The following is a 19,103-nucleotide window of genomic DNA, read 5'->3' on the forward strand; positions in this document are numbered from 1 at the left end:
GCTGAGGGTTAAGGTATGGAAGGACACACCGTGCAGATTTGAACACCAGCACCACCTCCCCTTTACCCCACCTCCTCTGTCACTACCACCTCCCACCATGTTCCCCTCTTTCCCACCCATCCACTGAACCCATTACCACATCCTTCTCTTTACCCCACCTCCTCGGTCACGACTAGCTTCCTCCGTGGTCATGACAAGAAAGTTTAAAAAGTGGACAATAACATTCATTCCAGCATAAAACTGGAATAGAGGTGGTCACCCCAGTAATTAAAATGAGTATCCTCTGTTCAAGGACGCAGTTTACACAAAGTCAGGGAAAATGTTTTAACACAAATCTTACTAACCATTTATTTTTAATGTTACCACAGTGACAAATTGGCTGGAACTCAATATTCATTTCATCAGCATTTCATTCAGTGTATCAATCCCGGTGGGAGACATTGGGCCTCATTACGAGGTTGGAGGTAGCCATGGTGCTTTTAGCGCCATGACTGCCTCCAAAATCGTTCCGACTCCGGTCTGGTGGATGGAGCAATTACCGGTCCATTCCGAGGTCGGCGGGACAGGTAATTCCCCATTCACCAGAGCCATTCCCCATTCCCATTTGAGCCCTCATAGGGCTCAATGGGAAGGTGGCAATAACGGTACCGTATATTGTGGTACCGTTATTGATCCCGGTATCCCTTTGCGGGTCCCGTCCTTAACACCTGGTGAAACCAGGCATTAAGGAAGGACCCGCAAAGGGAACTCGTAGTAGGGCGGTAAGGGATTACCGGCACCGGTGCCCTTACCGGTGCCGGTATTCCCTTACCGCCCCACCTCATAATGAGGCCCATTTACATTAGACATGTCAGTTTATCGAAGACCAGCTTTATTTTGGAAACATTTAGGTCCACTGTTCCTTCTTGGAATTTAGAGAACAGCTGTGATATCATTACACCTACAACTCTCATTTCAGACAGAAAGGCACCATTTCATTTCAAAATTTGCATGAGTGTTATTGTCTCACAACACAGCAGATATTTCTATTGCACCTGCTCTTTCGACTCTATTCACAAAATGTTACTTTTCTAAAATACATGTCCACATAATTTAGCGGAACACTTGAAATCTTCTCTGGGCTCTTCACATCAAACCAATTTCTTATAAGATAGTGCTTTAATAGTGGGCATGCACCCTCCGTTGTGTAATTGCACCTCCACCTGTCGATCCCAGGCTAGGAAACCATCTACTAATCTTAAATGCTCTAATAGAGATAGGCAATAGTGTAATACACTAGAGGGGATCCTGGGGAGAAAAGGAAACTAGAGCTGTCGAACATGATACACAAAGTTGAAACACTGCAGCATTCAGCGAGGATGGCACTCCAGGTGAGGCATGCATTTCTTGGAAACTGACTTCTGGAGTAATATTGGAGATTCCAGTTTTATGGATGCCTTTCTCCATGTTTTCCCTGTGAAAAATAGTCTTTGCACATGTGGTGTGCCAAGCTTTGCCTAATTGCCATATGAGAATAAGTCTTCTCCATTTTCATTATTCAGGAGGGCTCCAGATAATTTAAATTGGGGGTATTTTAATCTCTATGGGCCTCATTACGACCCTTGAGGTAGGGGGTTAACGGGTCCGGTAGAGCTGCCGGCCCCGTTAACCCCCTACCGCCTCATTACGAGGTCTGCTCGTGGGATGCGCTAAGGACGCCTGGTAAAACCAGGCGTCATTAGCGGGTCCTGCGAGAAGACCAGGATGCTAACAACGGGCCCGTCATTAACTGGCCCGTTGTTAGCATCATCCCCATTCCCATTGAGCCCTATTTGGGCTGAAATGGGAATCGGGATGTACCGGGTCCGGGTTCCCCGAATGGGGAAATATTGGGCCCTCCAAGGTCGGAATGGCCCGGTATTTCGCCACTCAGGGAACCCAGACCCGGTATGGGGGTAGCCATGCCGCAAAAAGCGGCATGGTTACCTCCAGGGTCGTCATGAGGCCCTATGTGATGATGTTGAAAGTAAAACTACTTTATGTGGACTTACAAATGTAATTCCCAGTAGAGGCATTTCTAATGGATTCCTCCCTGCCAGAGATTCCTCATCTATGAAATCCATATGCTAGCACAGCTGTTCTCTAGAAATATTTTTGCCGTCACGGGGCTCGGCACGGCTCTGTGTCGGGTCCGTCCAAGGCCTCAATGTGCTTTGCACCAGAAACAACAGTGAGGCCAGTATAAGTAGTGGAGCCATGCCCCATGACCTCAGTTCCTTTTTCCCACGCATTCACGCAGCAACAACCCTGCACAATGGACTCCGCAGGAATATGTCCAACTTCCCATCCTATGTCGAAAAACGATGACATTTACAACGAGGAAGGCAACAGGATCCCATGGGTTCTAGAGGGGAGAGACCTCCCCGAGGAGTTCTATGGGAGTGGCAACAGGCTACACCTGGCAGTTGACCTGGCAGGGGCAAGCAGTCTGGAGTTGGACATTCTACCAGCACCATCACCAGATAAACTTCAAGCTGCTTTTCAGTGCCCAATGGAAAAGGTGGCCGATAACCTGGGTTTCTCTGCACAGCCCAGGTACAGAGTGCAATACGAACTCTGTGACATTGTGGACGATGCACCAAAGAGGAACTGATGCTCTTCAACATGGTGGTAGAGGTCCCAGAGTTGGAAGCGTGGGAGAAACCTGCCTCTGTTGCCCCTAATGGACACAGATCTAGCATGGAAGCACTGTCCTGCATCTTCGGACCAAGCTTTCCTCTCTTCCCATGCATCCCCTGAAAGCCTGGTAGTACAGGCCACTACAGTGAGCCTGAAAACCTCTACCTTTCCCTCCCTTACACCGGACAGGGAAAGCAAAAGGTTGGACACATGGGGAAAACGTGTTTGTGTCAGGCAGCCTAGTGGTGCGAGCCATGAATGCATCTTTTGCCATGGTGAAGTTCTCCTTTGGCCTCTGCTCAGCGGTAGTCAGTGCGGCAGAGCACGTTCCAGAGGGCAGAGAAGCAAGGAGACTGTGGATCTGGAGAACCGTCTCCCCGACGACGGCTCATCTGGACGCACGGGAGAACATCACAGCAGATGCATCGAGCAGACAGACCTTGGCCTACCACAAGTGAGAGCTGCATCAATAAATTCTAGAGGAGATCTCTATTGGGGGAGGGGGACTCATCAAGTGGAGCTCTTCGCTTCCAGTTGTTCTGATGCAGGGAATTTCCTCATTAGGGAGCTTTGGGGGACGCATTGACCATCAAATGGACTTTTGACCTCCTTTTTGAGTGCCCACCGATCCCAGTCATCCCGCTGGCCCTCAGGAGATCCCATCTGTTCAATACCACACTGATCCTGATCTCCCTGGACTGGGACAGAGAACGTGGTATCTGGAGTTTCTGGACAGTTCCATCTGCCCTCCCTTACGTCAATGTAGACTTGCTCTCCCAGTCAGAGGGGTGGGTTCTCCACCTGAACCTCAGCAGCATGAACCTTCATGCTGGACTACTGAGATGCTAAGATACAATGAGTGCTCCTTTCAGCTCCGAGGCCAGCTACAAGATACATGTATGCCTACAGGTGGCAGGCATTTTCAATTTGGTGCTGGGAGAGGATTCTTTATCCTGTCCTCTGCCCCATGTGTTGGATTTTCTGCTTTCCTTGGCCCAAGTGGGCCTGCAGATTGACACTTTAAAGGGTCACCTTGCCACTATTTCTGTTTCCAAGAGGTCGCTAGAAAAAGGCTTGTTTTTCACAATCAACACTGTTATGCAGTTCTTGTGGGGTTGGTGTAACCAGTTTCCTCCCTGCCAGTTTGTAGTTCTGGGGTGGAATTTGAATTTAGCTTCAACTTTTCTTATGGGTGCTCCGTTTGGGCCCTTTCATTCCTGTTCCATTAGATTGCTCACGCTTAAGGTGATTTTCCTGGTTGCCATCACGTCTGTAAAATGGGTGAGTCAGCTCTCAGTAATGTTTCTGCCATGGATTCCTCATTGTACTTCTTACCTGCACCTCTTGCGGGAAGCTAGTACACCATCAGTTCTACAGTCCCTCAGCATCAAGAGTGCTAGGGAAGGAGGGTAGAACTGAGGTCATGGGGCACAGCACCGCTACTCATACTGGCACAGACATAATTTTGGAGCAAGCTGTGAAGAGGAGTTGGAACGATACAGAGCTGTGCAGTGCCCCCTAGCGGCATAAAGGTTTCTGGAGAACAGTTGTACGAGGATATGGATATCATAGATGAGGCATCTATGGCAGGTATATCCATCAGAAAAAAACATTACAGAGAGGCAAGTCATTTGTTCTTTTTTACTTAAGTAGAAAGACATTGCAACTTTGAAATTCACACTTTTTTATGACTAGCAATTCATGTACAATAAAATATACATTACTGTATAGCTTCTCTACATATCAAGCATAAATCCATGTAGACCACCCTCCACTGGTACTGCCTGGCTGGCATCACTGGGATGAACATATTCATGAACCTGAGTGGGGAAAATGCAGGAAGGCTGGCACCTATTTGTCCATTGCTTCCAATTTTACATTTGGGAGTTTAGCTACTTTTTTTAAGGGAGAGTGTTTGCCAATTCTTGGGGAGTAAATGGTTAATACAGAGCTTATCTGTAGGGTTAGCATTAATAGCTGCCATTTATTTTGTTATTAAATACAATATTTCTCTATGGCACTTATTCACCTAAGGTTTTATGGGTTCCAACAGCAGGTGGACATTGAAACAAAGGACAATCTAGAAAAATTAAGGAAAGACAAACCAGCTTAGACAGATGGCATTGCAGATATAGGGAGGAAAAAACCAAAAGAAAACGGTAGACCACCTCATCTCGAGGAATGGATTTAAAGGTACAGGGAGGACAAGGGTGGAAGGATCCATTGCAGAAAGTGGGGACTTTTGCCATAAAAGGCACAATGGGTTATACAAAGCACCTTAAACCCAATCTGAGAGGTCACAGGAAGCCAGTGCAGACTGTAATGAAACAGTGATATGGCCACATTTCTCAATGGATGAAAAAAGCAGGTTGACCCTCTGTGCCACCTGAAGTAAGTCACACATGCCAAGGAGCACAGAAAAAATGCCATTGCCATAGTCAAATCTGGAAATAATTATGGTTATAACAACTGACAGAATATGTAGGTTGAGAAGCATCTATACAGGGTTGGGCTGGCTGACTTGCTGAGGCGATGCCATGGTGAGATCCTGTCAGAGGGAGCAGGGGGGCGTATGACTTAAGTTGTCCCTTTCAGTCATGATTGGGATAGTATTGCAATGGGGTTTGCTTGACTGAATAATGTACTCCAATTTCGCTAAGCATTGAAAATTATAATATACATTGAAATGTATTGCTTGATATATTGTGATTTACCATTGTATAGGTTTGACGAGCCTATACAAGCTATTACTTTACTTTATTTTACTAAACTGTGTGATTTGCCTTTAGAAATGCAATGCCATTTTATACATATTGATTCAGTGATAGTGCAGGTCTATTGGGACTATGATTTTCCTGAAGCAGAAGGGATAAAGCTGGACAGGACTTGTGTGTCTTTGTCAATGGAAAGGTGATTTAAAGCCCAGGTGGAGTTGGACAGGGGTTTATATGCTTGACATGTATTTGAAGTCCCTGACTTAAGAAGCAATGTAAATTGATTTGATTACCGAAGATGAGACTTGATGCTTACCAGACAGACACATGTGTTTGAATTCTATGTGAACTTGGAGAGTTGGAATATTGTGTTATTCTAGAGAGAAGGTATAAGGGATTTGTATGTGTGTAAATAAATACATGCTTTTTTACAACATTAGTCATTCTTGGCTCTAAGACGATGGTTCAGTGAAATGCTAATTGATAACAGTTATGTAATGCATATTATAGCTCTCTCCCGGAAGCCTTTCTGTTTTGTGAAAACCTTCTCTATACCTATATATGTGCATGAGATGCAACAGGAACTGCCGTTGATGTGTTGCAGAACCTGGGAGTAAGTTGTAAGGGATGTACGTTGATAGAGCTGTGCATTGCAGTTGGGAAGGGAAATGCACTCTGAGCCCTCCAAATCCACTTTTAGAATCTATGTAGCAAGAGCATAATATCAGTACTGAAAAGGAAAAGATGCCCTCTGGGTTCCATTTCAGTAGATGGGAGCTTCCCTGTTGCATGAGGAGGGCACTAGACCTTAGCTAAGCCGAGAGATGGGGGGAGACCTCCACTTAAGGTCAGAGCCCTTACTAGCTGCCAGGGTCCCAAGGGACACCCCATATATCCTATGAGGGACTATAGTTATTGATTCATACATTGAGTCTTAAGCTTTTCCGAAATGTTGGTGCCCATTAATTTGCATGAGGTCATTAGGCAACGTGTTTCATAGGATGGTTACCTCAAGATGCAGTCTCCTGTCTGAATATTCCAGAAGGGATGCATTCCAAACAGCAGTGATTCAACAATCATAATCAGCCATCAATCGTGTGCCAAAGGAAACCGAGAACAGCTATGGAGGCAGGTTCTTCACAGTATTAGTCAACAGCCAGGCCAAACTCAGTAGCATTGTAGAAGCACCTCCTTCTCTCAGAAGCATCTTCAATTGCAGAAGAGATTTCACCACCTCCATGTCCTGTCTCATGGCAGTTAGGAACATCCTGTGTACTGAAGTATTCACCACATTCATTAAACTGAAAAAGACCCAGGCATGCATGTTTTGTATGGTGCATTTTCCACATTCAGTGCACTGATAAGGTTTCTCACCCGTATGTATTCTCTGGTGGCAAAGGTGAATATGATCACTCTCTCAAAAGGAGCTCTTCCTACATTCCCTACACTTATGTGGTTTCTCACCTGTATGTAAGGACTGATGGTAAATAAGACCTACCTTATGACTAAACCAGTTCCCACACTCAACGTAGTTATGAGGTATTTCAACTATGTGTGTTCTCTGGTGACTAATAAGATGTTTCCTCTGAGCAAACCCTTTCCCATATTCAATGCACTCCTAAGGTTTCTCACCTGTATGTGTTCTCTGGTGACTAATAAGATGTTGCTTCAGAGCAAACTCTTTCCCACATTCAGGGCACTCATGAGGTTTCTCTCCCGTATGTGTTCTCTGGTGGCGAATGAGATGACCCTTCTCAGCAAACCCTTTCCCACATTCAATGCACTCATATGGTTTCTCTCCTGTATGTGTTCTCTGGTGGTTAGTAAGAGAACCCTTCTCAGCAAACCCTTTCCCACATTCAATGCACGCATAAGGTTTCTCTCCTGTATGTGTTCTCTGGTGCCTAATAAGACCTCCCTTCTTTGAAAACCCTTTCCCACATTCAATGCACTCATAAGGTTTCTCGCATGTATGTGTTCTCTGGTGGATATTAAGTACACCCTTTGTAGCAAACCCTTTCCCACATTCAGTGCACTCATAAGGTTTCTCACCTGTATGTGTTCTCTGGTGGATAGTAAGGTCTCCATTTGTAGCAAACCCATACCCACATTCAGTACACTGATAAGGTTTCTCACCTGTATGTGTCCTCTGGTGGCTACTGAGCACCCCCTTTGTAGCAAACCCTTTCCCACATTCAATGCACTCATAAGGTTTCTCACCTGTATGTGTTCTCTGGTGGACAGTAAGGTCTCTCTTTGTAGCAAACCCTTTCCCACATTCAATGCACTCATAGGGTTTTTCACCTGTATGTGTTTTCTGGTGGCTAGTAAGCACTCCCTTTGTAGCAAACCCTTTCCCACATTCAATGCACTCATAAGGTTTCTCTCCTGTATGTGTTCTCTGGTGGCTAATAAGATTACCCTTCTGAGCAAACCCTTTCCCGCATTCAATGCACTTATAAGGTGTCTCTCCTGTATGTGTTCTTTGGTGGCTATCAAGACCTGCCTTCTGAGCAAACCATTTTCCACATTCAATGCATTCATAAGGTTTCTCACCACTATTAATTTGCTGGTGGCTGATAATTGTATCATTCAAATTGGCGCCACTATCAAATTCAGTGCATTGATAAGGATTTTCACCTATGTACTCGTGTGGGCAATAAGTATGTTCTTGAGATGGCAATTGTTCCCACATTTTGTGCACATGTAAACCGTCTTGCCAGTTTATTTTGTCAGGTGCCTTGACTTAAGTGGAGCCTTTTCAATTAGCTGTTTCCCAAATTTAGAGCACAAATGAGAAATGCTTTCCTTACTGCACATAAGACATTGTCATTTTCATGCTGGATATACCACTCCCCCAGGATTTACAGAATGAACACGCTTGGTTACTGGATGCTATAACGAAGTGGTTGCATGGACAGAAGTCATCATGTATCAACAGGCTACGCAATCCCAGTTCCTGAATACTCTGAAAAGGCAACTAAACCCCAAACTTGCACACTTCTAAAAGGCTTGGAAATGGCATATTCTAACAATGAAGCTTTTCACTGCGATAGTCCAGAGAATCGAACAATTACTGTTGTTGCATTTCTGGGGCATCAGTCACCTATTAACATAAAAGGAGATGCACATTATTAGTTTCAATACGTTCACAATCGCAGGCAGCATTTGTAATAAGACTCTACTCAGTAGTAGTGATGTTAACTCCTCACGTAGTAACCTATTTGACTTTGAAGTGCCATCTATTGGGAAAAGGCGCCCTAATAGATGGCAGAGAAGGGGTGCTCCACTGGTAACATTTAGTGGAACAGAGGTAACATGATGCAGGATAATGCGATCAATTTTTGTTTAGAAATGTTTTTCATCCAAAACACTAGGAAAAAACGCAGGCTGGGTGAACAAACATTTTAAATGCATATTTTAATCATCAGGAACATGCATATATATGTTCTACCAATATATCTATTCAGAAACGACTAAATTAGCACATTGAAGCTCCCAATTTCCATACACATAAGATAAAGGCAGGCATTTGCCAACAATAGGACACCTGCTTGACCAGTCCATTATGTAATCACTGATGACTTGTGTATTGGCACAAACATGAATAATATTACCAACAGCACCATCATTTTTACTGAAATGATTCAATGACCCTATGTGAAGCAGAATCAATTCTGAATACATAGTCTATTGTTCGGACTGCTGCCTCGTGTTTGATGATGGTATAAAGGGCTCGTACATCCCATGTCGCTAAGAGGTATGTAGGCTGCCAAACAATTCCTTCAATTATCCTGATCGTGTGGGAGGTATCTTTAATGTATGCTTTTAAATCGGGCACCCTGAGTCTTGGGCCCTGAGAAAATATATAGTAGGAAGGATAGGTTGTTTAACGTGCAAGAAATTTCTTTCATCGTCGGTAATGAGACCTTTACTATGCATTCAGAAATGATTCTGCTTCACATTATCATTTTGTACAAATTATTAAAGAAATGCTGACAGCTACATTGGAGCACGTTTTTGTTTTTGACAACAAATATTATCATCAAAAAAGAGGTGTTGGTATGGGTACAAAATATGCCCCAGCCCTCGCAAATCTTTTTATGGGCATGTACGAGGACCAACTAGTATACAAAGACCAGTCATACAGTAAACAAGTCATTTTATGGGCCAGATGCATTGATGATGTTCTCCTTTGGAATGGGACAGTGGAGGAACTAGAAGAATACAGATTAAGAATGAACAACAATGAACCAGGCGTGGAATTTACAGGTCAGAGCAGCAACTTGAGGATACATTTTTTGGATCTAACAATCTACGTTAGAGACGGAGAACTGTATACACAACCTATCGGAAAGAAACCGAGGTTAATTCGACACTTTTCGCAACAAGCTGTCATCACAAGCCAGTAAAATGGAATGTGCCAACAGGCAAATTTATTAGAGCCAGAAGAAATTGCAAAGAGGCGCAAACATTGAATAAAGAATGTGATCTTCTCTATAACAGATTCAGAGAAAGAGGATATACATCAGGTTGCATCCTTGCTGCCCGCAGGAAAGCTTCGAATACGAACAGGGAACAAACAATCTCACCCAAGGACAAAGGATCACCTCATAACTTTGACAGTCTGATGTTAATTACAACATACTGTTCCGACAACCATGATTTGATGTCAATACTAAAACGTAACTGGCACCTTTTGAAACTTGACCCCCACTTAACTGAATACATTGAACATCAGCCAAGACTCATTTTTAGAAAAGCTAAGACCATCAAAATTAACTTGAGTCCATCTATACTTCCTGAGATACCGAACACAATGAAAGAAACTTGGTTACAAAAGGAAGTGGTAGGATTCAGGAAGTGTGGATCATGCACCATGTGCAACTATGCACACAAAAGTACAACAACTTTCCGAGATGCAAGGGGAACTCAAATTACAATACAGGAGAACATAAATTGTAGATAAAAATATGTAGTGTATGCGCTGATATGTGTATGCCAACGCATATACATTGGAAGTACCATCCGAGAAACCAGAACGAGAATACGAGAACACATCTCCGCAATTGGGAGCCAAGATGCTACGTTGCCTTTGGCTGCACATTGGCAACTAATGCATCAAATGGACATGAAATATGATCTCAGATTTGTCAGGCTTCAGAAGGTGAAAGTGGGCAGGAGAGGAGGAAACTCAGAGCAACAGAATTTGGATTAAATCGTGAGAATGAAATGGTGCATTTTCTGTGAAGTTAAGAAGATGTGGTCACCCGCAAGATAGAATGTCATTCTTACACAATATCTATTTAATCATGTATGTTCAGCTTGTAATGGATCAAGTGCGCTTGTTAGACATCGGTGAAAGGTATTGTTCACATTCTAGATGAGACCTCATAAATGTCATTCTGAATGCATGGCTCTTATTATCCCCAAACTGAGTGGAATAGGTTGAGTCACATATTTTATTCAATGGACACTATGTTAACAGGTTAAATTGTCTTTTATAGCCTTCCAACACATCTGCAATCAATGCTTTATATACATGAAGCAATTATCCATAACAACAAATGACCCGCTGAGGTAATAATTCACCATGTATTATCCCATACCGAATCGCCACATGTATGGCTGATTGTAGTAACTTGGTATGCGTATATACTGGCAGTTCTATTATAGAAAAACCAAAATGTTCTTGTAACCTATCACTATAGAAGTAGGGAGAAGCAGCTAAACGTGCTTTCCATAAATTATGAACGTACTGATGACTGCTGCTCAATATAATATTTACTTTGTAACATGGTGCTGTGTGCATGTTCATTTCACCCCATTTATAACTGAGCTTTGCAGATTCATCTGTCATGGAAAACCCCAATTCAGCAACATAAATTCAATTGTTGGGTGTTTTGTCCTTTAAATGCATTCAACACATGATTTCGAACCCAAAATATGGCAGCCGTATGAATACGGAGCCAGAAAGAAATGAGGGACTCGGCATGTAACTATGACACGTAGTATATACATCTACGTGGCACTCGACTCTGCATCTAGCAACTAGTACATACATCTACGTGGCACTCGACTCTGCGTCTAGCAACTACTACATACATCTACGTGGCACCAGTGGTCGAAGTGTACGAAAAGAAGTAGTGGAACTATGTTCCCTGCTGGTCTGCCCCTGCTCACCACAAACCCCATTGCCACAACCCCTCCCACACACAAAACACCCCCCCCAAACACCTGCCTGCTGTTTAAGGGAAGTTCAGTGCAGTGCACTGAAAGTGAAGGTTTCAACTTCTTCCTACACTTTTATTTTTAAAACAAAACCATTCCGGAATGGTTTCTTTTTAAAATAAAAGTATAGGAGCTGTACAAGGTAATTTAAAAAAGTATAGGAACACCGCTCCCGACCGCTCCCGCTCACTTCAACCACTGCGTGGCACTCGACTCTGCGTCTAGTAACTAGTATATACATCTACGTGGCACTAGTATATACATCTACGTGGCACTCGACTCTGCATCTAGCAACTAGTACATACATCTACGTGGCACTAGTATATACATCTACGTGGCACTCGACTCTGCGTCTAGTAACTAGTATATACATCTACGTGGCACTAGTATATACATCTACGTGGCACTAGTACATACATCTATGTGGCACTAGTATATACATCTACGTGGCACTAGTATATACATCTACGTGGCACTCGACTCTGCGTCTAGTAACTAGTATATACATCTACGTGGCACTAGTACATACATCTACGTGGCACTAGTATATACATCTACGTGGCACTCGACTCTGCGTCTAGTAACTAGTATATACATCTACGTGGCACTAGTATATACATCTACGTGGCACTCAACTCTGCATCTAGCAACTAGTACATACATCTACGTGGCACTAGTATATACATCTACGTGGCACTCGACTCTGCGTCTAGTAACTAGTATATACATCTACGTGGCACTAGTATATACATCTATGTGGCACTAGTATATACATCTACGTGGCACTAGTATATACATCTACGTGGCACTCGACTCTGCGTCTAGTAACTAGTATATACATCTACGTGGCACTAGTACATACATCTACGTGGCACTAGTATATACATCTACGTGGCACTCGACTCTGCGTCTAGTAACTAGTATGACAATGCATTACTTACCGTAAAAGCATTTCTGATGGTTGTATCTGCTTAGATTCACATGCTGTGCATAGGTCCGACATCCAGTGGTCACTGCGGAGTATTGCATTTTGTTTTTCGTACTCCAAAAGGGGACGTCGACAAGGCGTGTCTGTAACACTATCCCTATAGTGACGTGCGTTGTACCCACAATCCCTCACGCGTTGAGGTCCCTCTGTTTGTATTTTTCTGCCCTGAGGGAGCCTTTCAGCCGTGAGTGAGTACAGAAAAGAGAGAAATATAGAAAAGGATGTCTATGTTCCTTCCATCCGAGCGGGGAGGAAGGGTGGGCTCATGTGAATCTAAGCAGATACAACCATCAGAAATGCTTTTACGGTAAGTAATGCATTGTCTTCTGATGTTTGTTAATCTGCTTAGAATCACATGCTGTGCATAGACTAGCGAGCAGTACCCGGAGTTGGCGGTGGGTTATGAGAAGGAACAGTAGAGAAAAGATGTCTTAATACTGCCTGCTCCACCTGGGAGTCAGATCTAGAGTGTGCATCTAGACAGTAGTGTTTTGTAAAGGTGTGCACAGAACTCCAGGTTGCCGCTTTGCAGATGGACTCAAGGGGAACATTTGCAATGAATGCTATGGAAGCCCTCGTGCCTCGAGTGGAATGTGCTCTTGGCTTGAAGGGTAGTTCTCTCTTAGCAAGAGTGTAACAGAGAGTGATGCATTGAACAATCCATCTAGATATAGTGGACTTTGAGACAGCATCTCCTTCTCTTCCTGCTGCCACCGAGACAAAGAACTGATTAGTCTTTCTCAGTAGTCTGGTTCTTTCCATGTAGAACATGACAGCTCTGCGTACATCTAGTGTATGCAGACTTTTTTCTCCCAAGCTGGAAGGGTTTTGAAAGAACGTAGGTAGTTCTATTGATTGGTTTACATGAAATTTCGAGATGAATTTTGGTGCAAACCTAGGGTGTGTGCGTAGAACCACCTTATCCTTGTGAACTGTTACGAAGGGATCTAGTACAGAAAGAGCCTGTAGTTCACTTACTCTCCTAATGGAGGTGATAGCTATTAGGAAAGCAGTCTTAAGAGTGAGGTCTTTAAGAGTTGCCTTGTGCATGGGTTCGAAAGGAGGGCCCATGAGTCTAGAAAGTACCACATTTAAGTCCCATCCGGGAGCAGGGTTAGCTATCGGAGGGTGTATTCTTTTTACCCCCTCCATGAAGGCCTTGATAACTGGTATCTTCCACCACGACACTTTAAGTTGGGAAGTGGTGTATGCAGAAAGTGCCGCTAGGTGGACTTTAATGGAATTGAACACTAGACCTGAATCCAGTAAATGGGTCAAGTATAGAATAATGTTAGTAGGAGAACAGTCAACCGGGTTGATGCTCTTACCTGTACACCAGATGACAAATCTTTTCCACTTGCTAGAATAGCAGTGGCGAGTATTAGGTTTTCTGGCTTCCCTGAGGATGTCCATACATCTCTGCGGGAGTTGTAGATGTCCAAATTCTATGATCTCAGGAGCCAAGCTGCTAAGTTCATGTTCTGAGGGCATGGATGCAGTGTTCTGCCCTTGTCCTGTGACAGCATGTTGTAGGGGCAGGGAAGTTTCACTGGGGGAGATAGAGACATCTTCATCAAGTGAGCGAACCATGGCTGCCGGGCCCACATTGGGGCTACTAGTATCATGGGAACCTGTTCCTGGTGCATCTTGTGCACCACTTTGTTGAGAAGGGGAGTCGGGGGAAAGGCGTAAACAAATTTCCCTGACCATTGAATCGACAGACCGTTCCCCTTGGACTGGTTCTGGGGGTACCTGGAGGCGTAACTTTGGCATTGTGAGTTTTCCAGAGTTGCGAACAGGTCTATTTCCGGGAATCCCCATTGCGTGAAGACGTCTAAGACGATGTCTTTGTGCAATTGCCATTCGTACTCTTCGGGTAGGGGGAAGTCTCTGCTGAGTTTGTCTGCTAGAAGATTGAGTTCCCCTGGTACATGTTGTTATAGTAGGAACATGTTGTGTTTGAGAGCCCACTTCCATATATTCTGGGACAGTTTGGACAGTCCTGGAGAGTGAGTGCCTCCTTGCTTGTTGAGGTAGTACATGGCTGTGGTGCTGTCTGTGAGGACCATCACTGTCTTCCCTTGTAGGTGTTCCTGAAAGGTTTTTAGTGCTTTGAACACCGCTAGTAGTTCCAGCAGGTTTATATGCTTGGATGCTAAGCTCGGAGTCCACGCTCCGTGAGCAGTCTGATGGGATAGGTGAGCCCCCCATCCTGTAAGGGATGTGTCTGTGGTTAGAGTGGCTTCCACTGCGGGTGTGGCAAAAGTTTTCCCTAATAACAGGTTTTCTTTTGTCCACCACCGTAGCGAGAGAACCAAGGCCTGCGAGACTACCACTAGATCGTCCCATTGTCCGCTGGCCTGACACCACTGGCTGTAGAGCCACTCTTGCATTGGGCGCATGCGCAGGCGCGCGTGAGGTACCAAATAAATACATGATGCCATCATCCCTAGCAAGCGCATTGCTTTGCGTACCGTCACCTCTCGACCTGCCACATAGTGGGGAATCTGAAACAGCATGTTTTGGACCCTCTCGTTGGAGGGGAATACGAGGCCGTCCTTTGTTCGAATTAGAGCCCCTGGGAATTGTTTGATTTGGCTGGGGTCTAAGCTGGACTTCTTTTCGTTGATGGAGAAGCCCAGTTGGGACAAAAGGTCTACGGTCTTTTGGGTATTGGAGAAGCATGTTTCGTAATAATCCCCTGTTATGAGCCAGTCGTCGAGGTAAGGGTATACCGGGATGGATAACCTGCGCAGGTGGGCCGCTGCCACTGCCAGTACTTTCGTGAATACCCTTGGTGCAGATGCTATCCCGAAGGGTAGTACTCTGAACTGGTAGTGTCTGTTTTCTATCTTGAACCTGAGGTATTTTCTGTGCGCTGGCAACATTAAAATATGAAAGTATGTATCTTTCATGTCTAGTGTTGTCATGTAATCCCCTTGTGATAACAGTGGGATTACTTCCTGTAAGGTCACCATACGAAACTTTTGGGGTTTGACAAATTTGTTCGCTGGCCGCAGATCTAATACAGGGCGCATGGTTAAGTCCTTTTTGGGTACAAGGAAGTACACTGAATAAATACCTTCTGTTACCTGAGATAGGGGGACAGGCTCTATAGCTTCTTTCTTCAGTAGCTCTTCTACTTCTTGAAGAAGAATGGTGAGGTGTTCCGGTGTCATGCGTCGGTTCCGTGGGGGTTTGTACTTCGGGGAACCGTTGAACTCGATGCAGTATCCGTGGGCTATGGTGGATATTACCCAACGGTCTGACGTTATTCCCTCCCATGCTGATAGGAACGATGTTAGCCGGCCCCCGACCGGTGATGCATGGGAGGGGACCCAAATCTTTGGGTCATTTGCTAGTGTTGGGCGTGGAACCTCTGGGGCTGGAGCCGCGACCTCTACCCTTGCCACGGCGTTGGCCTCTTTGACTAAACTGGGTGTTGCTACCCTGGTTAGAGGGCCAGTTGTTAGCAGAGTAAAACTGCTGTTGATTTTGCTGCTGGCGTTGGCCACGAAAGGAGCGTTTATTGCCATAGCCGCGTCTGTTAGGGGGCCTTGAAATTTGGTCCAGAGTCTTGATGGTATCAAACTCCTTCTTCGCATGTTCCAGGGCCTCATTGACTGCTTTCCCAAACAGGTGTGTTTGTTCTATGGGCTTATTTATGAGGGAAGCCTGTGTTTCCGGCTTAAAGCCCGAATTGCGCAGCCAGACATGGCGTTTAAGAAGTATTCCTTGAACCAAGGAACGGCCAGCCGTTTCAGCGGCATCTAAGGAGTTCTTTACGATGCCCTGGTTTACCAGAGTTCCCTCTGAGATAATTGCTAACAGGCGTGAGCGCAGGGGTTCTGGTGCATCCTCTGCTTCGCTGCACAGCTTGTTCCACTGTGCATCTGCGTAGCTAGCCAGTAGTGAATTATTATTTGCAATTCTAGTAGAGAAGGCGGCGGAGGTCGTGATTCTCTTTCCAAGAGCATAGAGCTTCTTGCCCTCTTTGTCATGTGGTGCCTCACTAGTGGATAGTGGTACACCCGCTCTTTTTCTTGTATTAGTGACAACGAGGGAGTCAGGAATAGAATGTCCTCTGATGTACAAAGGGTCAGAGGACGCCGGGCTGAAGAGCTTTTCTATCCGGGGGTTGACCCCTCTGACTAAGGCAGGATTGGAAAGGGAAGGAGTTATTCTTCTCTTTATAGAGGCCAGGAGCGGAATAGACTGACTAACAGGGGCCTTTTCCTTAATAACTTTTTCTACAAAGTCTATGTCCGGAAGAGTTTCCCCTGTGTCTATTTCAAAATGCGCTGCTGCCTTGCGCAACAGTGCATTAAGTGAAGGCTGATCATCTATGGGAGAGGTGTTTCCAATAGGTGAATCCTTGGGAGGAGAAGGGTGAAAGACATCAGGGTCTGAGTGTACTGATGGGGATTGCCAAGGCTGCAGTGATGGGGATTGCCAGGGCTGTGAGGTAGCTGTATCTTCTTCAAAAGCTCCTGCACTAGTGTAAGGATCTTCTTCAAACCCCTCTTCCTCATGTTCTTCCTCTCCACCCAAACCCTCCTCATCTTCCTGGAGGTATTGCTCCTCTTCAGTGAGGTCAAAGATGTCTGTAGCAGGGGGAAAAAGCCTAGGAATTTTTACCCTAGGGTCATCCTGGGGCCATTCCCTTGTTCTTTTGGGTGGGGATGGGTTTTGGTTTCCTAAAAACCTTTCCATCTTCTCCATACAAGAATGGAGTCTTTCAAGGGTCTCATGGGGGACCCCTGAATAGTCTAGCGGGGGAAAGTTAGTGTTTTCACCTTCAACAGGTTTCGAACGCTCCCACAGCGTCGAAGAAAGGTCTCCGTCGCCTTCTGAATAGCCTTCCGGTAGTTCAGAAGTGCCCTTAGATGAAGGGGGCAGTTCCTGGCTACTTTTGTGCTTTTTCGGCGTTGTTTGTGCGGTATTCGATGTTTGTTTCGTCGTCCGCTTACGTTTCTCTTCGGAGACGATTCTTGCCAGGCTCTCGACAACAAGTTTGTCAGTCGAGGACTCTGGTGTCGACGTTGTCTGCGTTACTCGTTCTTCGACGCTCGCTCTACAGAGCGTTACGTCGGATGATTTTGGGGTAGCGCCCTTGTTTGAAGAAAGCCCAATCGCTGGTCGCGGCTGCGTTTGCGGGTGGGGCTTGAGACCCTTATGGTCTGAGGTAGACGCCGGAGTGCCCTGCGTCCCCTTAGGCGCCGATGGATCCTTCGTCTTCAACGAAGAAGAGCCGTGGGTTGTGTGCTTAGGCCTATGGGTTTTGTGTGCGTCCTTGTCGCCGGGATGTTCATCCCCATGAGCAGGGCGTGAGCCGAGCCCGTCGGGGCCGGGGACGGACGTCGAGGAGCGCGAGCGCTCCTTCTGGGGGTTAATGACTTCCGTAACGGACGTCGAGTTATCACCCTCCTCGTCACTTTCTGTAACAGCGGCGGCGGGTGAGGAAACTGACTTTGCCATAGCGTAGTCTGCCCACCTCTTAACCTTACGTTCTGTAAGAGTTCTCGGTTTTAAGAGCTTACAGGCCGCACAGCCGTCCTCCTTATGATCGTGGGGCAAGCAACGATTACAGAGCTTGTGTTTGTCCTTCCAAGTGTATTTGCCCCTACAGTGCGGGCAAAACTTAAAAGGCGTCCTCTCCATAGCTGAGGCAATAATAGCTGGTGATAACAACCCCAAGGGAAAGATAGGGGAGAAAGAAAGACATTCTCAAAGAGAAGAATAAAAGTTCGAAACCCCCACTCTCCCTAATGTATGTAGGCCGGCGAGGCCAGGCCACGTGTTCGGCAGCACCGAAGGATCCCTTCCGTCTGTTCCCCTCCGTCGAAAACTTGCTCGGCGGAGGATCAGCTTAGCAGCTAACGTCGAGGGGAGAGATCTTCAATAATATAATAAGTAAATAAAGGACCACGGTCCGTATTAAGTTTAAGCAATGTCTCTCTAGGAGCTCCGCGTAAGGCGACCAGAAGCTGGGCGGAAAAAAACAATCTGAGGGACCTCAACGCGTGAGGGATTGTGGGTACATTGCACGTCACTATAGGGATAGTGTTACAGACACGCCTTGTCGACGTCCCCTTTTCGACTACGAAAAACAAAATGCAATACTCCGCAGTGACCACTGGATGTCGGACCTATGCACAGCATGTGATTCTAAGCAGATTAACAAACATCAGAAATACATCTACGTGGCACTAGTATATACATCTACGTGGCACTCGACTCTGCTTCTAGCACTGTTCGAGCTGACGCAAGTGACATGGACGCTGTACTTTTCAGGTAAGCCTTTAGCATTCAGATGAAAAGTAATCCGTGGCATTTCAAGTATTCTGCGCTATGTCGGAATGCTTCTTAAAACAATTAATAGAACGTGTGGCTGTAACCACACCGTTCACAGCGCTTAGTTTAACAATCTACGAGGCACAGACTATAAATGTATGTGAGGAAAACAGGCATGGTATGTAGAAAAATCGTGACACACCATATAATTAGCTTTT

General features: G+C 45.3%; 1 pseudogene; it reads right to left on the minus strand.

Moving 5' to 3' along the window:
• Window positions 1–322: 322 nt before the first annotated feature.
• Window positions 323–19,103, minus strand: part of LOC138554397 (zinc finger protein 850-like) — a 225,070-nt pseudogene continuing 206,289 nt past the window's right edge.

The sequence above is a fragment of the Ambystoma mexicanum genome, unplaced genomic scaffold, assembly GCF_040938575.1.
Source record: "Ambystoma mexicanum isolate Mex_15411 unplaced genomic scaffold, UKY_AmexF1_1 Mex_scaf16, whole genome shotgun sequence".
Taxonomy (NCBI): domain Eukaryota; kingdom Metazoa; phylum Chordata; class Amphibia; order Caudata; family Ambystomatidae; genus Ambystoma; species Ambystoma mexicanum.